Here is a 6,000-nt window from a genome sequence, read left to right as displayed (position 1 = left end):
GTCATAAAGCAAACTGCAACAGATAAAAATTATTAAAACTACGGACACTTGCAATGGCAACAGTGTGTTTGGCAAAAAAACATCTCCAGTTTCAAGGTGAACCTAAGGCTCGGGTGAAATTGTCTGCCATTAGATATGGTGTATTAAAGTGCTGTTAAAGTTCAGTTCCCAATATTATTTCCTGTTCTGACTAGTAGCAATTCTGCCTAGGCAACCAGGTTATTTCAGACTAAATCTCATCTTTGGCATTTGGAGAAGAAGGTTATTAGGTCAGGATCCGACACGGAAAAATGAGTATAGGTATAAGCCATCTAATGGGAACCGTTCAGCTCAGACCACCTACCAGCAGCCTGAAGCAGCAGAGTGACATTTAAAAGCAATCAGAGTCAGAAGAAAACCTTCAGGGAAAACAGACAATACTTCAGAAAAAGCAGCTCTACATTCGCCAGAGGGAAAAAACACAAGACCTTTGGGAGCAGTGCTCAAGTCAACTTGAAATAAATATCAAGAAAAAGAATGGAAATATAGTAAGTGGGGCTTCTTTTTAAGTAAATTCCTTCCCCACTTGCTTCTATATTGGCCTGTCCTTACCTGTCAGTGTTATCCCTGTGCTGGGAGTGGTCTCACCCTTAGCTTTTGAGCAAAATTCCCTGCAAATCCATAAACCCAGAGCACACAGCACACAGCCTGGGTGAGACATGCTGTGGGGAGGAGATCCTCATGGAGAAGGCAGGATCCTCTCTAATGCCAACAGGAGCAGGAGCTGCCTTTGCACTGCCTTGCCCATATGGGCTATCCCTACTGCTGGACTCACAGTGCCCTAAAGTAAGGCAGTTTTAGGATTCCTGTCTGAAATTATAATTTCATTGTTACTACGATACCCTAATTTTGAGATAAATGTGTTAAGGATGCTTAAGTCCTTATGGAACCATCTCTTTTTTTAATAATGAATAAAAAGAGTGAAGCCTTGCATCCCTTCTTGGCTGGCAGAGTGTCTGTTGCTAATCTGGCCCAATTTATCTTCCCTCTACACAGAAATCTCCTCTGTAAAACTTATGGTCAGCTCATACTGCCTCCTCTGGCTGGAGTGTGGCTTTGTGTGTGCAGCTCGTGCTGCTCAACCCATCCCTGTGGGTCACTCCGAGTTCAGGCCCCTTACAGGAATGTCTTTGTCTGCACCTGAGGTTTGATCCGGTGTGTCCTCAGCTGCAATTGAGGTCTCCACGTGTAGTCTTTTGTCTCAGCTACCAACAAAAGGTTTGTCCCTGCCTTGTGCCAGATAACGCTCTTAGTCACTCAAGTGTTCCTTTTCCCTTTTTCTGTTTGCCTGAATGCCTTGTTCCTTTGCACAGAGGTATTTACACAGCTCTTGTCAAATTGCAATTAATTAAGGCTGGCTGTTACTAAATAAAAAGTCATTTACTATCTAACTGCTGCAGGTAAGATGACATGGCATGTAACTTGGAAAAAAAACAAGAGAAAAAGGTATGAGAAGTTGTCCTCTCCCTGTTCCTGGTTAGGAATCATCATTTCTAGGAGGGTGGACAAACAGCTGAACAAACCTTGTCATTGTCTTATGCTAATCCTTAAATGAAGTGAGAATAACACGTGTAAGATATAAAAGGGAATAACTCATAATAGAAGAAAGCAGCAGCCCTGTGCCGTAACAAGCAGGGGAAACGATTTATTTCGAAACTAAATTCCCTGTTCTCCTGAACACGGTTCATATTAAAGACCCTTTGACCACACCATCTGTTTGCATTGTAATCCACATCTAAAAGAGTCAACAGCAGTATTGACTCACGAGCTGGTTCTAGCTTAGGCCTGCGAGTTAAGCTCCCACAGCACACTTAAGCTTTTGCACAAAGAGCCGCAGGAACACTTCTCACCTTTTCCTTTCGTGTTACAATCAATCATCCAGTACTCCAAACACAGCTCAGGTCCTCCCCCCAGTGCAAACAAACTTCTGTCTTCCCTTTGTCTCTCAAACAACTTTCAATAACAATGCCGAAAACTTCCAGGAATCATTAGCATTTCTTCGTACCCAAATGGGAAATATTAAGTCTAGCCAAGGTGAGATTAACTTGGCAGTTTCAGTCTGGTGAAGTGCTGCCCTCGCCACAACAGCCATCGAGGAACTTGGCACTAACTCGCTCTTTGTACTTTTTACCTGTGAAGCCAAAGGCTGAAGTGGCAGGGACTCACCTGCCCTGGGCTGGAATCCTTTATGGCACTGGAAAAGCACAAGGAGAGTGAGAGAAGGACTCTTCTATTCACTCTGGCTACGTATAATTTCTAAATTTTTACTGTTAGATGATTTCCTCGGTGTCTCCAGCTGCTGCCTGCGAAAGCAGAAGCAACGGGGAACAGAACAGAAGGTTCATTTCAGCATCCCAGGTTTTGAATTGACCCAAAACACTGGACTGAAGGAAAATGCTGAAAATCACAGTAACTGCTCTAGTGTACACCAGGAATTAAGCCAATTCTTGCATTTAAAGCTGTGAGAGTAAAACAATGGCTCAAAATCACTCCTGCTCTGGCTGATCCTGGAGATGCAGCAGCTGCCTCTGGATTTGTACTTATTTTTAATGAGTTGGCCCAGAAATACCACCTTTGTTTCTAACAAAATTAGGCTGCTCTTGGAGATTGCCATAGGGATGTATTTCCTTACAGACGCAGCATATACAGGACAGCCAGAAGCTGGAGAAGCAGTGTTGAGACATAGCCCTGTCAGGAAAATCTTGTTTTCCAGATTATATCAAATAACTTTACTGAAGGGTGTGTGTGTGTGTGCATTTGGATACACACACTGTATACACACAGATACGTGGATATACACACACACACAAGCATATCAGGATTTGGGAGGCACGTAATTTTCATGTCCAAAACTTTCTTTCTCTCCTATAATTAAATGTGCAGTTTCCTTTCACCAAAACAACCTGGCACCAGTTTGATTTTAATATATCTTTAAGCCATGTACAAACAGTGAGGTTCCTTGCATGAATATTCGGCATTTACCTGCCACATGCCCATGGATATTCAGAAAAACAGGGAATATTCAGGTGTAAGTGATACAACAAAAAGTCCTGCAGTACCAGATATTTGCTGTAAACAGAATCATCAAATTTTATGCCAGCCAAAACAGTGATAATTTAAATTTTTATCTCTCAAATCCAGCAATGCTTTGCTGGATTGGGTTGTTTTATGCTGTCAAGGTCAGGATGTATAGTAACAGCAATGGGGATGGTTCCTGACTCCCAGTTTTCAGTGCTCATGGAGATAACGTCTCAGTTACAGGCAAAATGCTGCAGAAAAGCCTCTGTATACAGACACCAGCTAGGTCATAGCAAGGTTTCTGAGTGCACAAAGGAAGGGTTTTTCAGCTCCTAGGGTTCACTTTGGTTCCATGATTTAGAGGCTTTTTTTGTCTGCCTTCAATAATGCCACCTTTGTAGTACCAAAACACACGGCCGGGAGAAGCTGGCAGCTCTCTGTGGCCAGCAGCTCCCCCATTCCCTCCCTTTGCATGGAAAAAAATAAACAAACCCAAAGCAGGAAGCTGCCACTGCTGCTGTGACATCTGACATGGTTCAAAACCAGGATACTCCCTGACCTGCCTACAGGTGCCGTGGCAATTCCACCCGTGCCCGTTTTTCCCTAGCTGAGGTTGTCGTATCCTATTTGAATGCATTAAAACCCGCTGGAACAGGCTGCCTGAATAACCAGGGGTCATTCAAGAACTGTCAGAGTCCTCTTCAAAGCACCAAGAAAACGAGTGTTTGTCCTCCCTCAGGCCTGTGTGTTGGAATTATCCAGCATTTAATGATGAGTTGGGGGATGAGTTTTCGGGAAGGAGATAAGGGATGAAAGTAACCTTTTAAAGGAGAAAATGGGACAAGCCTATGGGGCACTTCAGGTACCCTTTAAATAAAAGAAACTGGGATCTGATTTCTCTGTAATTCCTTCTCTAATTCCTCTGAATTAGCCTGTGGGAACTTCTCACCCCTCAGGAAACAAATTGAGCTCCCCACAAGTCAGACCTGAGGAACAGACATCAGACTTGCTGGTGAGGCCCCTTCTGGCAGAAGACCTGGCTCAAACCTATTTGAATCACACATTATTAAAGAAATCACCTTCAAAAAACGTCAGTTCAACCTAAATTCAGGCAAACCTAATAGTAATACCCCATAAACCAGTGAAAATACTAACCTAGGAAATGGACAAACACTATGTGTGAAAGCAAATTCAGGATTTTCAAAGGTGTTGGTTGACATTAAATTTGGTTAAGTAGCTGTGTGATGGCATCTTCTCTGAGACTGTTGGTCTAGACACCTCTGAAAACCTTAATTCACAGGAGTCAAATCTGCCCCTGGCTTTCAAGCTGCAAAATGATCTGGTCCTTTCACACTGCTCAGCATCTTACCCAGTGGAAGTGATTACTGGAGTCAGGAATTTCTAGAGCTGAGGATTTCTCTCTCTGGTGAGGATTCCCACCTCCACTCCCACTTTAAGGCAAATTAGGCGAAAGAAGGAGGTATTCCTAGGGAGAAAATCATGATCAGGTACCTTATGCCATGCTCAAGCTGCTTTTCTTTACCCCCAGTAGCTGGAGGGAGCACAGGCATCAGTCCCATATGCCGAGGAGCTCAAGGATTATTTGGACCCTTGGCTGAGCACTTTCATTCCCCAGCATGTTATTTCTGTACTGGATGCAGGGTGGGGAGAAAAGGGTCCCGTCCACAGAATTATTCTTAAAATCAAAAGCCAGGGTTTGGGGGTGCCTCTTGCTCAGGTCCAACATGAAAATAAGGGGTTTAAATTCTTACTCAGCCATTGAGTCACGTGAGTAAAAGTTTGAAGTGAGGCAGGGCTGGAGAGCTTTGACCATGAAATTCCAGGAATTAAGGGGAAAAGATACTGCATGAAGTGCCTTATAAACACAGTCCTGTAAGATACAGTGCAACATTTAATAGCCCTGAAAAGTCACAGGCTGGATGCAGAATTTGACGTTCTGATTTAAAGATTCAGACATTAGTTCTTCAGCATGAAGCCAGTATTTTTATATTTATTTTTTTTGTAAAAAATAGAATATGGTTTACAGAAAATCGTATGAGCAGGTCCACAGTGAATAACTTATTTAGGTGGTGTGTAACAGAGCTGCACACAGCCGTTAGCTAGAAATGTGCACTTTGCTGGCTTTAGCTCTAATTAATTTCAATTCATCTGCATATAAAATAGCTGCTTCATGCACCAACATGCAGCTACACGCACAAGCTGGAGCTTCACCATTCCAGCTGGAAACAGAAATGGGAGCACCGTGTGCTAATCTTAATATTTAGCCTTAATATTTAGCCCTGCTCTCTCACGTCATGTTCCAGGGAGAAGTGGAACCGAGGGAATTCGTCAAGAAATTTTCATTCTCCATTCCTGCCCTCGGATTTTGGGTTCCTGACATGGTCACTGAGTGGAGCCTGCAGCAAATCCCGCAATCAGTAAGGGCTTCCCAGCACTGTGCGGCTGGCTGGGATGGCCAGGAGGCAGCGTGCTGCAGCCACATGGCCCGTGGACTGCCGTGCACTCGGATTGCCATGGCAACCCCGGCTTTGGGGGGAATTCAGGCTATCCCGGCTTTCCCACGTTAGGGACTTCACAGCCAAGAAGCTGTGAATAAATTCTGCTTACGCTGAGCAGAACATAAATTAAACAATGTGGGATGTGAGGCACAGACCTGCCAGTGCTGCACCCTTTTAATTCACATTTTCTCCGCAATTTTTGTTCACAATTTGGCAATATGCCTGGGAGTGACAGAAAGCACCTCTCAGGAGATGACTGGGAGGGAAACAAAGATAAGATTTAGCTCAATTGTTCACATACAGACATTAGTGGCAAGAACAGTTTTATAGTTTCATTTTTATGTCAAACCTTTCTCACACTTTGTATGCTGTCTACAAAACCTCGTACCAGGTTTGCATACAAAAATCACCAACTTCTGTACAG

Source organism: Corvus cornix, chromosome 5, assembly GCF_000738735.6.
Source record: "Corvus cornix cornix isolate S_Up_H32 chromosome 5, ASM73873v5, whole genome shotgun sequence".
Classification (NCBI taxonomy): Eukaryota; Metazoa; Chordata; class Aves; order Passeriformes; family Corvidae; genus Corvus; species Corvus cornix.
The sequence above is the reverse complement of the archived record's forward strand: the minus strand, read 5'-3'. Positions refer to the sequence as shown.